At 38.1% G+C, this 20,583-nt stretch overlaps 1 protein-coding gene and 1 long non-coding RNA gene across 5 annotated transcripts in view; both read left to right on the forward strand.

The window, feature by feature from the left end:
• The window catches only part of bcas3 (BCAS3 microtubule associated cell migration factor), a 521,508-nt gene that overhangs the window by 400,694 nt on the left and 100,231 nt on the right, over nucleotides 1-20,583 (forward strand). The window lies entirely within an intron of this gene.
• LOC115431624 (uncharacterized) lies at nucleotides 171-20,556 on the forward strand. The gene is made up of 3 exons (XR_003937120.1): nucleotides 171-268; nucleotides 3,439-3,441; nucleotides 20,546-20,556. It is a non-coding gene; the product is annotated as an uncharacterized LOC115431624 (long non-coding RNA).

Below are 20,583 nucleotides of genomic sequence, written 5' to 3' on the forward strand. Positions count from 1 at the left end.
AGTCCCGTCCGAATGTGCAGTGTCAGTAATCATTACCGCACAATATCAGTAAAGATTACTGCAACTTCTACCTTCTGTAAAAGGGTCTGGGAAAATGACCCCAGGTAACACTAATCCCATGTGAATAGACCAGTAGTTAATATGTGTGTAGATATTCCGTCATATCCTGTACACTCAGTTTTCCAGTAGGCAGTCAGACAAGTGCATGTGAAACCTCGTGTACTGGCGGAACTAGCATACGACCGACACGATTCAGAAGCAAAAGAAGGTCAAATGCACTTGTTAGATGCACGGGACTTCTGATTGGTGTAGGTAAGCTAAGCAACGTAGCAGGGCTATGTGGCTAATAAAGGCATGTGCCGTCGTGTCCTTGGGCAAGACGCTTCACCCACCTTACCTCCAGTGTCACTCACACTGGTGTATGAATGCGTATGAATGTTTGGTGGTGGTCGGAGGGGCCATTTGGCGGGAATTGTCAGCCACGCTTCCATCAGCACTGCCCCAGGGCAACTGTGGAAACAAATGTAGTTTACCACCACCAGAGTGTGAATGTGAAAGCGAATGAAGAATGGATCAGTAATGTAAAGCGCTTTGTTTGCCTTGAAAAGCACTATAGAAATCTAATCCATCATTATTATTATTATGTTTAGGCCTGTAATGGTACACGTACTGAACCGAACCGTTTCAGTTCACACCTGTTCGGTTCGGTACACAGCTGTACTGAAACAGCACAGTATGATGAGAAAAAGAAAAAGGGATGAAAGACGTTGTTTGATGCAGAACTTTAAATCCACGCAAGTTCCACATGGACATATTGAGGGACCCATTGACCTGAGATACGAAATAGCAGCTGATATAAGGTTAAAAAAAAACAAAAAAACAAATATGATGTGAACCTGGAAGGAAGAGACTGAAGACCCTCCACCATCAGTCCAGTCCAGTTTGGACCAGTTCAGGTCCTGGTGACAGACAACAACGAGGAAAGAGACGCTGATTAGACGGACGTTGTTTGGCCCCTAGGAACTACGGTAGTTCTAAAACACTTACACTAGCTCTGTCTGTCTGTCTGTCTGTCTGTCTGTCTGTCTCTCTCTCTTTCTCACGCTGTATAACAGAGGAATAGAACCCGGAGTTGGACATTGAATGTATATAAATTTCACTTTCGTTTCACGCTAGCGTTAGTTACGTTAGTTATGGACCACACCCCCCCACCCCCGGCTCCGACCAAAAAAACAAACAAACAAACAAACAAACCATCCCCCCGACAAATCACACCCTGCACACACACACGCACACACACACACGCACACACACACACGTACACAAAGTGACCTAAACAGTTTGTTCTCTGTCCTAAAATAAATAATTTGGTTAAGTTTGTTGTTAATGTTTCTCTTCAGTTTGTTTAAACAGAATACTAGTTTGCTCTCTTGTTAATGTTGCACTTCATGTGGAATTTTTTTGTTGTTATTTTTCTGCAGAATGTGAACTGACAGAACTGGGATTAGATTTTTGTTGTTTGTTCAAAATTACCTTTCAGGGAAAAGTGCAATACTAATATTTAAAATACATTTAGTAATATTAATAATTTATTTTATTTTCTATTTGATTAATAGCAGCAGAATTATATTATTCCTGTTTTTCTATATTCTACTGTGTCCAAAAATTGGGGAGAAAAATGTTCAAAAATTCATAAATGTATTAAAGACATTTTGAGGGGTTTTCTTTCTTCCCGTACCGAACCGAGAAAAAAAAAAAAAAAACGAACCGTGGCTTTCAAAACCGAAAATGTACCGAACCGAAAATTTTGTGTACCGTTACAGACCTAATTATTATTATCATAAAGTAGCTTAATCATCCGGTTGATGGTCAGTATTAATATTCTTGGGCAGTGATAACAGGAAGCAACGTCATATGCACATGACAACAGGAGGGGACGGTGGTGTGTGAATGGATTTACCCCTCCCATTTATGGTAGTTTTACTGATATTTCTTATCCCGTGCGAATTGGCCATTAATATTTCTGACATCCTGTGGTAAAGTGGCATTACCCCACGTGCCCATGTAAAACTAATCCAGTCCAAACAGTGCTATTAACTGCTGCACAAGGTTTTATTTTGAATTCTTTATTTCTTCCACATACACAAGATGAATTATGTATGAAAGTCAGGAAACAAAATAAATCCTCCACTTTAGATTTATCTCAGATAACAGCTACCCTTCGTTTCCTGTGTTTTTGCTTTGTGCTCGAAGACTTTTTCCATATCAAACAGAGAAAGATGAAATTGATATTGGCCGCTCATTACTTGGTTGACATGTATTGAACTTTTACGCCCCATGGTTTCATAAACAGTAGTTACAAATCTGGACATTTTTATTAGCGTCTTTGGTTCCAAAATAATCTGTAACCTAATTGATGGCAGTTCAGTTCCATTCAGTTCTGAAACACATAGAAGTTCATGGCCTCTTTATGCTGAACTGAGACAATCAAAGCCAAATCAAATACAACCTTTCACATATTTAGATGTTGGCAGTAAGTGTGAGTGAGCCACTGTAGATCTTCACAGTACGTATCCAGATATGTAAATACCTGCACAGGGGATGTCATTTCTGTTTCCCACAGCATGAGCAGGGTTTGCGTGTTCTGCCGGCCCATGTAACTTTATTGCTGTATTTGTCACTGCCAGTTTCAGGGGATTTTTTTTCACACTCCCAAGGTGAAGAGGAATGAATGATGGCTGACAGACTCTGCTTTCTTCATTCTTCCTCTTCTCCTGTTCCGTGAGAAAGTCAGGGAGGATGGAGCAAAGTCAGAGCGCTCATCAATCCTTCCACGAAGAGAGAGAGAGCGAGAGAGAGAGAGAGAGAGAGATGGAGTTGTGAGGAAGTGAAGGTGTAGGAGGCTTGGTTTAGCCAAGGGGAGTCCCAGCAGGAACATACATACACACTCACTCACAGAGGAAAAATAACACTCATATATCTGCCGCGTCAACAACTAGCCTCTGTTTGCTCAGCGCTGACACCAGCCCGGCCGAACTGCTACCGGAGTTTCTCATCGCCCTCATTTTGCTGTTTGTGTGTGTGCCGTTAGGAGCGAAAATAGATTCCTAAAATGTGTGTTTTTTGGCATATACATCTGCATTTGTTTTGTGTAAGTGTTCATGTCGGTGGGTCCCATGGATGTGAGCGTCCATGTCAAGGTTATTATCGTTAACGAAAACTAACGAAATGACAAAAACTAGAATTGAAAAAACATTTTCGTTACCTGAAATAAATAAAAACTATAATTAAAAGAAAAAAATGATTACTAACTGAAACTGTATTATGTGCTTATAAAACTAACTAAAACTTATAAAAATTATGGATAAAATTCCCTTCGTTTTCGTCAACATCGGACTGATTTGAAAGCGTTTTTTTTTTTCGCTCTAGCAATTTTAGCTAGTGCCAGCCACCACATGACACTTGACGGTCCGTCACTTGTGTTCACTTGTGGTTTCCAGTCGTCTTCTGGTCCCCACTCTACCTGGAAACATGGAGACTAAAGTTGGGAGAAAGCAGCAGAGTCCTGTCTGGGATTTATTTGAATACGATGACAGAGAAGAAGAGAAAAGAGACGATTAAACTAAAACTAAGCATTTAGAAAAAAATGAAAACTAATAAAAACTATCAAACCTGCTTTAAAAACGAATTAAAACTAACTGAAGTAGAGAAAAAAAAGTCAAAACTAAATAAAAATACTCTATAATGAAAAATCCAAAACTATTATAACCTTGATTCATACGTCAGAAAATTTTGCATAGACCAGTGGTTCCCAACCTTTTTTGGCTCGTTACCCCATTTTAACATCACAAATTTCTGGCGACCCCAGACATTCAAAACTGAGATTTTTTTTTTTTTTTTTTTTTTTTTTTTGCTAAAATCAATTTGTTTTTGATCATGTAATAGTTTGCTATAATATGTTGCAAATAAACATTAATTTTAGATGACATTTAGGCTGTATGATATAAATTTTTATTAATAAGTTTTAAAAAATTTTATTTTGTTTTTATCAATTCAGTGCTTCAGTTTCAATCTCAGTTTGTCATGCCTTTTAGGTCTCTCTCAACTCACCATGTATTTTTTATTAGTAAGGTTTTTTTTGTCTTTTTTTTTTTTTTCATATATTACTAGAAATTTCAGGCGACCCCATTTGAATTCCAGGTGACCCCTTGTGGGGTCCCGACCCCAAGGTTGAAAAACACTGGCATAGTCAGTCATTTGTTGTTTTAAAGTTGAATAAAATCATGAGGAAAAAAATCATGTTAAAAATATATACATCTCCCTTCTCAGTCGTTTTATTTTTCACTAGGAAATGTTCTGTGTGCATTAACTCGTCTGCCCTCTTAAACCATTTAAATGAAACTATTTTAAACAAAAGGCATAAATCTGTGGTTTTACTGCTCACAGCTCATAGACATATGAAACCCATGATTAGGGGTTGTAAGTACACATTAGTTCCCTTCAAAGGGTATCAAGCTAAAAAAGTCGAACTCTGCAGCTATGAGGTCAGCATTTTGCTCTGACACACTCTACTTCTCCGCATTCATAGAGTAATAAAGACATTAGTGCAGATATTCTACAGTAATGGAGAGTGAGTTGACTATACTTTCATTTTTTTACCACCTCGGTGCTGATCAAAATGTTCTCACTGTAGTTTAAATTTAACCCAAACCCAGTGCTACATTTGTGGTAGTTCCCCAATGATTTTTTTTCCTGTATACTGTATTTAACATTTCTTAAGTGATTTGTCACCATTTTTTTTATAGAATAATCCTCAGTATTTTGCATTTTTCCAGTAAAAATCAGTTATTTTCCAATATTTAATGTACTGATCATATAAATGTTCATTAAAGCTCAGACATTTTGTTCTCTATATTTAACTTTTCTTAAGTAATTTATCACAAATTATTATGACATAATCTTCTGTATTTTGTGTTTTTTCAGTGAATATCAGGGATTTTCCTGTGTTTAATTTACTGATCATGTAGATGTTCATAAAAGCTTAGATTAAAGTTGAGTTTTTATATCAAAAGCAGAGAAAACTGAAGAAAAAGTCACATTTTCATCAGAATCTGTCATTAACTGAACATAAACCCAGCGTGTCCACCTACTGTCATTGATCCAACTCCATGGGTTTTACTGATGAATCAGTGTTGTAGAAGATGACGGTGTTTCCACAGTAACTTAGGAATATAATGTTATAGTGTAGAAAAGGACTGTTGTATGTTCTTTGATAATGCTGTGGCAAAGGTTTGAAGATGACTCCAGTGCTTGATCATTTAGTTCAACAGACCGACGGTCCAGTGGACTGTTGGTAACAGTTGTTGTCCGTCCGTCCATCCGTTGTCCGTAAAAAAATTTTCAAGAAACTTCTTCTCCAAAGCTGTCAGTCAGAATCAATTGAAATTGATAGCAGAGGTTTCTTGGGGCAAGGTCTAGCAAGTTTGTTCAAAGAACTGAGAAATATTGATTTTTGAATTTTTTACGAAATTGTAAAAATCTCCATTGGTTTATAATGGGAAAAATTTCCAAGTGATATAACTTGAAAATAGTTGAAGATACTGGTATAACTACTGTTGGCAATAGATAGGAAGTCACATATGGACTTTAATTTGGTGCCATGACCTTTGACCTTGAAAGGTCAAACCAAAGGTCGTCTATGTCCAGATTTCTAGAAACTTCTTCTCCAAAACCGTTTGCCAGAATCAATTTAAGTTCATAGCAGAGGTTCCTTGGGGCTAGGTCTACCAAGTTTGTTCAGAGAATTGACAAATATTGATTTCTGAATTTTTTCATGAATTTTTGAAATTTTAAAAATCCCCATTGGTTTATAATGGGAAACATTTCAAAGTGCTATAACTTCAACACAGTTGCACATATTGATATAATTACTACTGGCAATAGATAAGAAGTCACATATGGGCTTTCATTTGGTGCCATGACCTTTGACACTGAGTGACATTGAAAGGTCAAACGAATGTCAATTAATGTCTTTAAATATGCCGTTGGACTACAGGACCCCGGTCCTATTTTTTGGTGACACTGATTAGAATTCTGTAATTACCTTTGGGTATATTATAACTGATATGATCTGATCTATGATAAACATTATTTCGAACATAAGTAGAAACAAATTAGAAAGGTGAACAAAGGCAAAGAGAAACCATCAGTTTAAAGAGAACACTCCACAATAGCGAAGGCAACAAGTCAACAAAAAAAAAAGTCACACATTGTACAACTACTTCACTGGGGCTCCTCACCAAAGTTTTAAGTCCGAAATGGAGAAGGAAGAAGCTGAGCTTATACTGTCCTACCCCAATTTTACATAATTAATACTGTACAGTCCATAAATAAAGAACAGGTCCGCACAGTGTGAATCAAGTGGTTTGAGAGGACACTAGAATTCTGAGCTCCTCTCTGAACTGGAAAAACGACCTCATAATGTAGACTGTCTGTTCACAGGTGTGTTCAGACAAGTAGAATCCTTCATTTGTGACTGACAGCCATTGGTAAGATTTCCTTAGACACTCCACCTCTAATGGTTTGTCACAAAAGTGGTTTCTTTTTTCCACAGCAGTGTGAAATGGTGTCAGCTTGGATGTGTTTACACGAGGTCTTTTGCGTTGGACTAAGAGAGAGAGAGAGAGAGAGAGAGAGAAAGAGAGAGAGAGAGAGAGAGAGGCTTTTTTGTGCTTCTGTAGATTTAAGTCTTGGTACAAAACCATCTTAATTTAAAGAGAAGTTCACAGGATTAAAATAGCAATGCTTTATACACAATTGGAGTAACAAATGCGTAGTTATGGTTACAGATCAGTTGCAGTTAAAAGTAAGAAAACGTGCTGGAAACGTTTCTTTACTCACACCCCCTACTATAGGGTCACCCTGGTATGTTCTGCTTTTTACTTGAACTTTACGTATGATCAACATATATGACCAGACACAACCAGTGCATGTCTTTGAACTACAGTACGTCTTTATGGGTCCTAATCAGAGGCGATTTCTCACAGACTGCAGTGGAAGCTCAGCTTCGCCTAAAATTACAAAAATTAAATGGTTAAATCTGTTCAGTTGTGTTGACATTTCATTGACTACAAATGTGTTAGAACACGTTCATCTCACAGACGAGTTGGTTCAGAATCAGCTTTATCACAAATCAGTGGACTGGATGTTGTTCACTTCTCCTCCATTCCCGTGTCTGTGTTTGTTCATTCCATCTCTGCTCAGTGCATTTGTCCGTAGACGCTCAGCGTCCATGCACTTCAGTGGGACTGAGTGGAACTGGTTTTTCATTGACTCTAAACTGGACGGTAATTGGATAAATGCCACCATGTTGTCCCGCCCCCAGACGCCCAGCGTCTCTGGGGGTGAATGGAGCTGTGGGCGGAGCTTGGCCGGGCTGGACACTGGGCTTCCATGTGCTGATTGGAGGATCGGTCCAAAGGCTGAATCCCGTTTGATTGACAGCTGTTTTCAGATCTGCTCCTTCACTGACACAGTTCAGTTTAATACAGTCACACATTCTGCTGTGAAATCAGAGAAACCACTACCAAATTACTTGTTCATTTCTTGCACTGTAAATAAAACACACTCATTGGACTTCCTTGTTTCAATTTAACATAATTTCAGCATTTTGTTGTTTAGTTGGTACAATAAGGTCACTGAGCATTTTCTTAAAAAGGAACAGAGGGATGAATTTATGTTTAAATAACTTGACTTTTTTTTTTATGTGAGCTGACAATGAGCTTCCCCTGTCTGAAAGACAAGCAGCCACCACTGGTCCTAATATACGTCTTGTTCAGATGAACCTCAGTGTGTCCTTATTTACAGCATGAGCAGCTCTCACATTTCCATTCTGCAGATGATGGTTCAAACACATAAAAACAGGATGTACTTTCTTACAGCCTCTTTTTGTCCACAGTAGACATACGCTATTATCAGTCCTACATGTTGTTCTGCTTTACAATGAAAGCCTGTCCTCTGAGTCTGTTTCTTTCAGTTCATGCAGAGTGATCACCTCTGCCAGTTATCCTCCTCTTTTCTGGAGTCTGGCCCACCTCTTCTCTGTGTAGATTTAGCAAAGGAAAGATCTACAGATTGTAGTTATTATAGGTGTGTATTTAGAGTAGACACGATTGCCGTTTTGACAGATGAGGTGAAAAAGTCTGCTCAACTTTTTTTTCTTTTAACGTGGGAGTCTGTTCTTTTTGCGTGCACTTTGCATGAGAAGTCTTTGGCTCTACTTCGTGAAGCTACTGGGTCTTTTTTTTTTTTTACTTGAATCTATGAAAAAGTGCAATGAATACTTCAGTTTGAGCTCTTGCAAAGTCGTCCCCTCCAAGGCCGTAGAAAGGAGCTCTGCTAAAAGTTATTGCCCTCCGAAAAAGAAATCACTTAGCTGTGTGTTTGATCTTGCTTATGAAATATGCCGTCGGACAGCGTTTCATATAATCCCATACTGTTCGTAGCCGACTGCGGGCGTTATGACAGCTGTAAATTACAAAATGGCCGACCTAAGCAGAGGAGTGAGAGAGGAAGAAGAAGGGAGGGGAAGGATGGCAAAAACACACTTTTGTAACCCAGCATCACCCCCACTTCTGCTCCAGCTCTCCATGGGATCAAACAAGAGGGAGGATTTGGACAAGTAAATCATTTCCTTCAAGTGGTGAACTCTCAGGGCTGCCAGAATGACTCAGATGTGTGTGTGTGTGTGTGTGTGTGTGTGTGTGTGTGTTCATATCAAGTGGAGGCATCGTAACAACACTTTGCCAGAGAGAACCGGCTGTTTTTCTTTCACACTCTTCCTCAAATGCTGGAAAATGTTTGGACTTGGAAGTTTTAATAAAGCCGGTTCATCCCCTTCTCTTTGGTTGATGTTGCTGCTGAAGCTGAATAAAACCATTAAGTCTACTGTTGATTAATGTGAATGAATGAATGAATTTATTTTTGGTTTTATGTCAATCATTGTACTCAGTACATTAATCATAATAAACATAAAAACCAAAAAAGGAATAGGCTAGAAGCAAAAGCCGATTTTTTTGCCCTCCCTTTTCAACTAATACACTGCTTACATCAACTTAAATGTGCACAGCATCGAGCATTCACACCAGAATAATAATAAAAAATAAAAACCAACAACAAAAACATATCTACCATCTCAATTCAATATTTCTAAATAATTTTAAATTTACGGTACTTTTTTTTTAAAACTTGGCCACAGGAGTGGATGACTTAAATGCATCATTGGGTCCATCCCATAATTTCACCCCCACAGTCCCAGTCCATCTAGATTTCACATCTGTCCTCACTTCAGTCCACTCACACATATGCAAATCTCTGAAATTCGTATTACTCTCTCTTAATTCCAAGAACCACAACTGGTATGTGAGACAATACTATTTTTATCCCTCATGTTCCATATACCAATTTAGAAACAATTCTTTAGACCTCTTTTTAAATATATTTCTGTTTGTACTTTCCTTTATCTCCTGTTCTAGATTGTACCACAAAGTCACTCCACAGCTTGTTATGCATAGACTTTTCATTGTTGTTCTTACTTTATGTTACTGTGTGATGCGCCAAGAGTGGTACCATTTCATCTTAAGCAGCTTCTGATCTGATTAGAGACATTTTGTAGAAATTAAAAAACATTTTGAAATTATTACCTTTCTGAATTATTCATTGTTTAAATATTTTTCATAGTTCATAATTTTGTATGTGCTTTTGCTGATATTTAAACAGCTTTCATCACTTATATTTCAACTGCTTTAAAGTTGTGCTTTCTTTCTTTCTGTACAAACTCATCGCTGTAAAGTGCTAAACTGAAATTAAACTTGCAAATGTTTTCAATGCAGTTCATTGATTTCAATTACTTTTATGAAGTAGGAGTACTTCAGCTGCAACTGAAACAGGGAGACAAATTGTAAAGAACTTTAACTCACTTATTTTATTATTTTACTGCTGACAACCCCCCCCCCCCCCAGATTTGGGGGCATTTAATAATTACATTTGCAGTTTTCCATCATTTAATCACAACAAATCAAGAAAAGAGAATAAAGACTCTACATATAATAATAATAATAATAATAATAATAATAATAATAATAATAATAATAATAATAATAAAAACTCCACTGGATTTTTCATCACATCATGCCCACAACCTTCCTGGCAGGGATAGTTATAGTCTATTAATCAGGCTCATCCTGAAGAACATTTTTCATTATACATTTTTTTCCAGCATAATAATATCCATTCATGCTGATCATGTTAATATTTTACAGGGAAATTATGGAAGTTTGCAGAAAATATAATTTTGTTATATATGCCACTTAATTTTTTTTTTACTTAGTTAATGAAAAAACAACTATAAATTAGCCAAACCTCTGTTATGAAGTCAAAGGTCAAATGGGATAAATATTCATTTATATTTTGTCTTTTTTTTTTTTAAACAAACTCCTCTTTTTCCACCTGTGGTGCTGAGCTTTAAAATGCTGTCACAGAAAAATTTTGACCAAAGCCTATGTGTTGATTCATGGCCTCACTTTAACATTTTACAGAGATTCCCCTCCCGTCGGCCGTTCAGTACAGCTAATATTACCGCCTTCTCTCATGTTCTTTTCTCAGAGTGAAAATTGAACTTGTGACATTTATAGCCACGCTCTGATATTATTGTACCAGTGTGTTCAGAGCAACCTCCGCTTTGAAAAAAGCTCCTGTTTTTCTTTTACAGCTTCACCTAGCACTCCTGCTGCTCTTATGAAATTCCTAAGTGTGAGTGTGCGTGTGTCAGACGTGGGAATGTTTTATCTTTCCTGAGTTATCCTTTTTCACTTAATGACTATTCCTCTGGACGCCACAGCCAGACGTTGTGTTAAAAGTCCATTTTCTTCCTCTGAGGTGTAACGCAATCTAAGCCTGGTCGAAGAGCCTGACAGGGATGGAGACACTGGTGTGTGTGTGTGTGTGTGTGTGTGTGTGTGTGTGTGTGTGTGCAAGGCTGAAGCCAGTCCCTGTTGTGTGATTGAACACAGTAGTATGTGTGTCAGTCTATGCAGTACTACTGTGAGTACATTTGTGTGTGTTGCTTTGTGTTTTCCTGCTTACCTGCGTGTGTGTGTGTGTTTCTGGTCTGAGGATGTTGTGAGCGCTGGGTGAGAAGAAGCAGAGCCTGGATCTGCTTTCCATCACAGTGAACTGCCCAGGGCCAAAAAAGACCCGACTTCACACACACACACCTATTCATACACAGTGGATTAAAGCAGCCAATAGCAAAACAGCACCACACTTCATAAGACGGCCAAACATGACTAAACCTCACAGCGTTGCACATGTACAACACAAAAGCACTAACTGCTCCTCTCTAAAAATAGTCGCCATGTAATGTGGTTTTATAATCCAAGATAATCCCTAAAATTTTCATACAGGTTTAATGTCAGGCCCATTTACATTTACTGTTCAAAGCACAAAGGACTTCACAGTGTCTGGACACTGGGTAGACACAATTTAATCTATTAAAACTTTGTGTGTGCACAGCCTAACAACATTCCAAAGATGCCAAGGATGACTGATGTCCACTTGAGGAACACATTACCCTACATGATTTTCTGTTTGTACAAAGTGTACTGATCACCAAAATGCTGTTAGTACACGGCATGGTATGAAATTAGTAGTTGTGATCCTCCGTAGAGGAAAAAAAACCTATTGCAAAGGGTATTAAACTGAATCAAAATGTTTAATTCTACATGTGAATGTCAAAAGCTGTCAACATTTTACCTATTTTTACTCTTATTATTTTCTTTTTTTTAGCATTAAAAACACATTCTGATCATTTCTTGTTTATGTTCTAGTTTTCATCCTGACGAGCCTCCTCAGTTAAAAGACTGTATCACCAGGGCTGTAAGAAAATATCTGTTCTGCAATATAGTGTGATATTTCATTTCACGATACTGTATTGATATTAAAAAGTACTGTATTGATATTTTTAGGTATTTATTCAAGTGCAGATATTGTGGAGGCTCATTTTTGTTTTTTGTTTTTCTTTTCGGTTGGATTTTATATATTATTACTTAACACTGTTTTATTAAATACTGGTTATTTCAATCATCCTAAAAGTACTTTTTACTGTCTGAGATGCAGATGTTAGTTCCTTTGTTGGGACTGGACAAAAATAAAGTTATGATGTTGGTTATGAACTAATAGAACATGAACATTTGAGCAGGATCTTAAACTGTAATGTCTGTAAAACACAAGTGAAATTTAAACTTTTTATATAGGAACATTTTGTGATGTAGCATTAGATCCTGTTCTGATCAAATAAAATGTTTTTAGTGTTTGTGCATATTTCTGGTGCAATTCAATTCCTCCAGGAATTAAAAAAAAAAAAAGAAACAAAAAAAAAATTGCCTTTTTAACAGTATCATGATATATCATGATATATTGTATCGTGATCCCAGTATTGTGATTTGTATCGTATCGCCAGATTTTTGCCAATACACACCCCTGTTTATCACTAAGGTAAGATAAAATGGCTAAATGTAAAAATAACCTTCCATGTTTGAGCAGGGGTTATAGGTTATGAGACAGACAGATAAGGTGGGGGGGCACTGCCTTGATTCTCCTGAATTTAGCAGAAATGTGTCAAACTGTTCATGCATGGACTCGTTCACAGTTCCCGTTCAAATGTTCTTGCCTCTTATATGCCACAACACATTCCTGTTTTGTCTAAACTGTAATTTCTGAAACTTAGAGCTGCCAAAGTTCAGTTGCACAACAAAAAGGCAATGTTTATGCCTTTTTTTTTTATTAATGCCTTATATTTTTGATACTTGCAAGAAATACTAAGTTGAAAGCAATTCAATTTTATTTATTTTTATTTGTGTTTGCAATTGCCTCTCTGGAAATGTTTCTAGTCATGAAAATACATTTTGTTGTGTATGCACAATATGAATGTAACAAATAAAACTGTTAATTATCAAAAAAAAAAAAAAAGGAAACCGATTGGTCCTTAATTATGAAGTGAAATACCTTATTTCCTCTTGTGTACTTATAATTGCTCTTTCATTTGGTGTATTCAATTTTCTTTTCACTTAATTATTTCCTCCTTTCAACCTACTTGCATATTTTGTGGCTGTGGTGTTGGTTACTTACAGATAATTATGTTTGTGTTTGTAAAACCTAGATGATAAATTATGAAGGCTTCATCTACATAAGGCGCAGAGCTGGCATAACAACTTTCTAACTATCTAATGGAAAGTGACGTGAACAATACCTAATGCATGTTTTTCTTTTCTTAACTCTTGTGAAGTGACATCTTTATATCTCTGCCATGACAACTGACATTCGCCAAATGAACACAGCCTTTAATAAGCATGTCGTGGTGAGTTTATATACTACCCTGTTTACCACCAACAGAATGTGGAGTTAAACCAGCTATAATACAGAAAACTTCTGAAATCTCAAAGCCATGATCACATAATGAGCAGTTTGACCTATGTCAACATCACTGCTAACACGGACAGTTCAAAGAACCTCTGTGATCTGTGCATTTGTGGTTTCCATATAACTGTTAGCTAACCTGAAATAAAAGACATGTAGTTACAGGGTGAATAAAAACCAGATCTTTAAGGATGTAAAGATCCGGTCATGCTGTACTCATAGCTGCAATCAGTGATACCACAGGTGCTTTTTATCAGCTGTTAAAGGCGAGTCATGGCACCATAATGGTAGCAAACAGCCAACTCCTGGACACTGATGGTTCCTAATGGTAGAAACTAGAAAAGAACTCCTAAAATCTGAGGTACTTGTACTTTTTTACATTATACTCCATTACAGTAGTCTGACAAATACTCCCTACAATTACTCCATATTCAAAATTTTTTTTTTAACCTTTATTTAACCAGGAAAACCTCAGTGACATTAAAAATCTCTTTTCCAAGAGTGTCCTGGCCAAGACAGGCAGCAGTACATTAAATAGTTGCAGACACAAACTTTCATACATAAAATGAAAACAAGTTTTCAGTCCATGAAAACACATTGTCAAGTCAAACCTTCCAAAGTCAACTTTGCAAAAACAAACAAACAAAAAAAATTACCTTCCTGTAGGGCTGCACGATTAATCAGTTTTAAATTGAAATCAGATTTTTGATTAGGACGATTTTTAAAAAAGGGAAATGGTCAAATCAGTTTCATCTTTCTTGTGCCTCCGGGCCGTGCGCCTGCGGGCTACCATAGGCTCCTCCTCCAGGCTACCGTAGGCTCCTCCTCTAGGCTACCGTAGGCTCCTCCTCTAGGCTACCGTAGGCTCCTCCTCCAGTAATACAATACAATACATACAATAAATATTGGAGTACAAAGGAGCATAACCTTTTTTTTTTTTTTTTTTTTAGAGCTTATTGTCTTTATTTGAATGAACTGACCAAACAAAACAATTACTGGCACATAATGTAACTATGGAGGGGTCAAGACTTATGTTTAATAATGTACTAGGTCAGGCGGTTCAGTTTACCACATTATTTCTCTAAGAATCTCTTTCACATCCAAACAAAATGACTATTTTAACTAAAACTGTACCCACTTTTAAAATGTGTAATGTCTGGTGGGTCGGACTGTTTATTTTTTTCTCTTTTCTTTGAGTGTATGATTTTTATTTTTTTAAGGAGCTTAACCTTAAAGATGTACAGCAGTAAAATGCAACATAAAATAATGCAGCAATAAAATGAATCTTAACTAGAAAAGCACTCGGAGAGAACAGACCTCAGCCAAGGCAGATCAGCCCCCCCACCCCCCAATCATCACCAAAAATTGTTCCTTGTACCAGTATCACTAATTCCTGAAAATTTCATCAAAATCCGTCCATAACTTTTTCAGTTATCTTGCTAACAGACAAAAGAAACAAACCCCGATGAAAACATAACCTCTTTGGCGGAGGTAAAAATCATATATAATAGTAAAACGATTTTACTGGTGTAATGACTACTTTTATTTTGTGTAATTTACAAAAAAAATTCCTAACATACTTTTTCCTTGGAGTATTAGAATTCCAGTACCTCTTAGACCGCCAGTCCTGTACTTCCTAAGCTGCTAGTTTGCACAGGCAGTAGTTCAGTCCATAGAAGACAGATAAATCTGTGTGTGGAGAAAATAGAGTCATCAGAGGAGTGGAAGGCAGGGTGCTGAGAGCTGAATCCTGCCCTCTTTCAGCAGAACATGTCTGCTTGTGTGTGTTCTCTTGCTAATATTCAGTGCATGTGTGTTGGAGACGAGGGCATTAAATTGTCAGACCCTTTTCACCCCTCATGTGTTATAAGTCCCATTAATAGTGTTATTATAATAAAAGTGATCATCCCAAGCTGTTCTGTCCTTCGCCCTGACCTCCCCAGAGGGAGCTGGCTTCAGCTCTGAGGACAACCCATAATTAAATGTTGGCATCGTACCTTTCAGAAAACCACAACTACATGTTATCTCAACTGAAACTGTCACTGAAGAATACTCCTCTGTCTTTCTTCAATGGGCACGAAGTGAGCTTTGGGCAATACGAGTATTTTGGTTAGATTTAAGAAAAGATTATGGTTTGGTTTAAATATTACTAAAAAACACTGTGACCTTATCCTTAAATACTTCCTTTTGAATGCAATAACTGATAGACATGGTTGAAAATGGGCCTGAAACGAACAAATTATTTTGGTTGTAGACTGCTGTCTTATTTATTTGATTAGTTGTTTGGTCTGTAGAATACGAGAAAAAACCAGGAGTGAAAAAACTAGAAAATATTCAAATTTAAGTGTTATAATGGTGGTAAAATGAGTGGACTCAAATGCACAGTGCTGGAGGGAAAACAGATTTATTAACAAAATTAATACAAGGGTAAGAGAAAAAACAAAACCTTAGGATGGAGTCAGAGTCTGTAGGAGAGTGATGAATGTCCAGGTTATGGAGCAAGTGAAGAAGGCAATGGACCAGCGCTGCACGACTGCCGAGCCGAGCCTTAAATAGGCTTAATGAAGATGAGCTGCAGCGATGATGCGTGGATGAAGTGGAGAGGGAGGAGCCGGCAGTAACACCAGCGCAGACCGTGACATTAAGAGGCTGAAATCAGACAATGTTGGCTTTTTTTTTTTTTTTTTTTACTGAAACTACTATTAATACTTAAATTACTCAATCTGATTACCCACTTATCAAAATAATCTTTGATGTGCTTGATGTACAGTTAATCAAATAATTGATGAATCATTGCAGCTTAAGATGAAAAGTGCAATAATTAGAGCAAACACAAACCCTGATGTAGACATTGTCACCAAACATATTTATGGTTCTGGTTCAGTTGCAACAGTTTCTTCTATTCTATTCTTCTATTCTGATTCTAGTTCAGAAACACTGGGATTAAACATATCTGTGGTTTACACAAATGTACAGCTTTATTCAGGTCAGTGTGTTTGGTATGGGGTATCTTATGTGATTTCCCCCTCATTAGCTTGTTTTCAATACTGCTTTTTTAAAATACATGGTATACCTCATATCTGTTTGTAGACCCCCCTTCACCTCCATTCCCACCCTTTAGTTGCACTTTCAGTTGTCCCCAGTATGCCCCCTTCATCCTGCTGATCTCATCAGCTCAGTCCAGTGCTGCTCTGGGTCAGAAGTACAGGGTCCCAAAGGAGGACCAGGATCTGCTCATCCACCCAGCTTAGGAGGGCAGGGATTGGGTTTAGGCGACAGGTGCCAGAGGGACCGGCCAGTCCCTTCACAACACAAACACACACACACACACACACACACACACACAGAAATGCATACACGCTGAATCTGGCCATGCCTTAATCCCCAGCCAGCTGTTGCAGTTGCTAGCCCAATCAGTCTAAAGTGTCGAGCGCTGGTGAGGCTTGTCCGTGTGTGTGCACTTTGTGTGTGAGTTTTTGTACGTATGTGTGGGAGGAGGTGGGCGGGGTTCAGGTAGCTGCCACAAATGCCAGTTGTCTAGTGTGCTTGGAATCGGACCCCTGTCCATGCGATGACGGGCCGGGCGCCCCGGCCTGATAGATTCATAACATATGTTCCCCTGTATGTCACCATGCACACACACACAAATAATTCGCCCTCATTCTTTATCTTCCCCCTGGCTCAGTTAGGTCCAATCCTATCACAGTCCAGCCCAAAGGCCAGCAGAGGTGAGCTGGGGCAGACAGTCTTCTGTCTTCACACCCCCATGTTCGCCTTTGGGCTGACCCATCCCTGTGTGACCCTATAGACACAAGGTAATCCATCAGAGCAGGGGGAGGGGCTGTTTTGGTTGGGGTTATGGAGGGCGCTGTCTGCTGTCAGGGTGTATCACTGCCAATTCATGGCTCATGTCATCGCTGGGGTTTCTCAACATCCAGCAGATTATTGCTGGAGGAGGTTATCCCCAAACACTCAAACACCAAAAGCAAACATTGTCAACATGTCATACCTTCATACATACCCACAGTAAAGGCTTTGAAATGTCAAGTATCAAACTGTTAGTATCATTATATTAATATCATGTTGCCAGTATAATACAACCCAACTTGGATTTCACCATATTTGCTCCATGAAAACAAAACTGGTATTATACTTCACTTGAGTATTTCTATGTTATGCAGCTTTATTCAATTACGTTAGAGATGCCCTTACTGTCAAGTGAAAACCATGTACATCCAAATGTGTTGATTTTGTAGTTTAGTTTTAGCATTTGTCCTTGGACTGAGAAAATGCTCCTCCTTGAGATACATAATTATGCCTGTTTTTTGTGTATCCCCGCTCTCTGGGGTGGATATACATATACCAAGAATCCTGTCCATCTTTCCATCCACATATGTTATTTACCTCTAGAAGTGCAGTGTACAGTTTGATGACTGATTTTTTTTCCTAACAATTCTTTTTTTTATTTCAACATAAAATTTTTGTCCATCTGATTTCTCAGACACTATTGACCCCATTCTTTTCAAATTGGACACAGATGTTCTTGACCACTAGGACAGGTGCAGTGCACAGTTTGCTGGCTGAATTTAAATTTGGGGATTTTTTTTTTTTAATTTCATCTTAGACAATTTGTCCAACCAGTTTCTCTGACATTATTTGCCCACTTCTTTCCACATTTCACACACATGTTCCTTTCTCTAAATTTTTTGCCTTTTTTTTTTTTTTTTTTACACATTTTTGAAAAGTTTTTAAAAAGACTGAAAGACTCCAAATCCATCCCTGGGTCAGCAGGGTACCAGTGAGCAGGAGAGGCAAAGTGTTGTGCACCCAGGCGGGGGTGTTCGTAAGTTCTGCTTACTTTTTCGATTGTTTTCTAAAAGTTGACTTTTTGGAGATGCATTTTTCTCGCTGGACATCAACATTACAAACACATCATGATCTTACAGAAAATGATGCATCATTGCAGAGTAATCTACCAACAGCATACAACGTAGTTCAAAAAACCTCACCCATAAACATGTACTGCAATAAAATTTAACATATACATGAATGCAAGAGTAAAAGCAATGCAGTTCCATCAGATATAATATTAAACACTGACAAGGACTATTTTAAGTTCATGCATTTATGTTTATTTAGTATGTGTTTGTGTGTGTTTGAGTTATTAAGCTGACCTTAACCCTGTGAAAACAGGTTACTCAAGACTAGGTATAGAAAATTCTTGTCTTTTGCAGCTTTAAGGCTCTGTACAAATCATTTCTGTTCTTTGGAATAAAAAGTCTAATTTATTTATTTCTATTGATGTAATTTTTTTATTTAAATTTTGGAATAGTTTTTTAAATTGAGGGTTTTTGATTGTTTTGAATGGAAGTGGAGTAGCATTAGCACTGTTAGCTAACACTTAGGGCCAGATCTACTAAAGGTTTGCGTGGATAAAAACGTGCGCAATGAGTTTGCACAAAAATATATACAAACTGATTTACTAATAGTGCGCATTAAGGGTTAAGTCTTTCAAAGGTGCAAAATAGTGCATATGCATCCAGTTAGTACATTTACCACAATGAATATGCAATATGGGGCATTTACATGCAATTGTGCATGTGCTGGGAGGAGAAAATGTAGATATATATTTATTTAGCTCACGCAAAGTGATTTATCAAACCCGAAAGCAATTCTGCTCATAGAAACTGTCTATATTTAACATGTCTCAAAGGGAGGAGCAAACGGTTTGTATGCGTAATTGTGCACACATGGCTGCAGTTATTGTTTCAAGAAGGAGACACCGAAACGATGAAACAAGACACAGAGAACGCATTTTTCACCCTCGTGTGAACATTTTTGATTGTGATTAAAAATACGCCCCAACATTAGGCTACAGTGTGACAAAATTATGTGCGCCCGACAGTCATTCGATTCAACAAGCCCCACACACCCCCCCACCTCTAAAATGAATCCGGTGCTGCTGCCCAGCAATGCCATTTTAGAACTTCTGGATGAAATAGGGGATGATTTGAATCCAGTCACAAGGAGGAGTCATGCATGAAAATTCGCAATGTTACATTTCCTTGCATCTGGATCATTCAGTGCACTGTTGTCATTAGTGCTGGTGCCAGAGCATTTTTTCCAGCATATTGTCTGCTTGATGACAACCAATAGCACACGCAAAATCCTCATTTTTGGGTATAGATATATTTTAAATAGGGTGACACGGTGGTGCAGTGGATAGCACTGGTGCCTCACAGCAAGAAGGTCCTGGGTTCGATTCCAACACCGGTTGGTTGGGGGTGGGACCTTTCTGTGTGGAGTTTGCATGTTCTCCCCGTGTCTGCGTGGGTTCTCTCCAGGTACTCTGGCTCCTCCCACAATCCAAACACATGCACTGATAGGTTAATTGGTTAATCTAAATTGCTCATAGGTGTGAATGTGAGAGTGTTTGTTTGTCTCTCTATGTTCAGCCCTGCGATGAACTGGCAAAATGTCCAGGGTGAACCCCGCCTTCGCCCGTAAGTAGCTGGGATAGGCTCCAAGTGACCCCCGTGACCCTAGTGAGGATAAAGCGGGTTCAGAAAATGAATGAATGAATGAATGAAAGAAATCCTCATTTAAAATTGGCGGTCTCCAAGACTTTGCACCTGTTGCCATTTGCGCAAGCAGTCTTAGTAAATCACCTGCAAACCACCGTTCAACCCCACATGCAAAATTCAAGATTGTGCACGCAAATTATTACACGCAAATTGGGATCTTAGTAGATTCGGTCCTTAATGTATAAATTACACCTCACCTCCATATATGCCATTTGATCCATAGAATATCCAAAACACAAATGTCACTCAAAAGCGCACACACTTGTACTGACAAAGCAATGTGTATGACGTGCAGCTAAGAATCACCAAGTTAATGAATGCTTAGCAGCACAGATGGAGACAAACATAAACACCACAACAGCACTAAAGATGGAAATTAGAAACACAGAATCAAGGATCTAGCAGATTACTACTAGAAGCTGATAACCCACCTAAACTAATTTCATCAGCTGCGTTCTCAGAGCAGTAATCTAAATGTTGTTTTGGAGGCTTTTTCTTCGTGACAAGAATATAGCCTCTCTCTTTG

The sequence above is a fragment of the Sphaeramia orbicularis genome, chromosome 13 (genome assembly GCF_902148855.1).
Source record: "Sphaeramia orbicularis chromosome 13, fSphaOr1.1, whole genome shotgun sequence".
Taxonomy (NCBI): Eukaryota; Metazoa; Chordata; class Actinopteri; order Kurtiformes; family Apogonidae; genus Sphaeramia; species Sphaeramia orbicularis.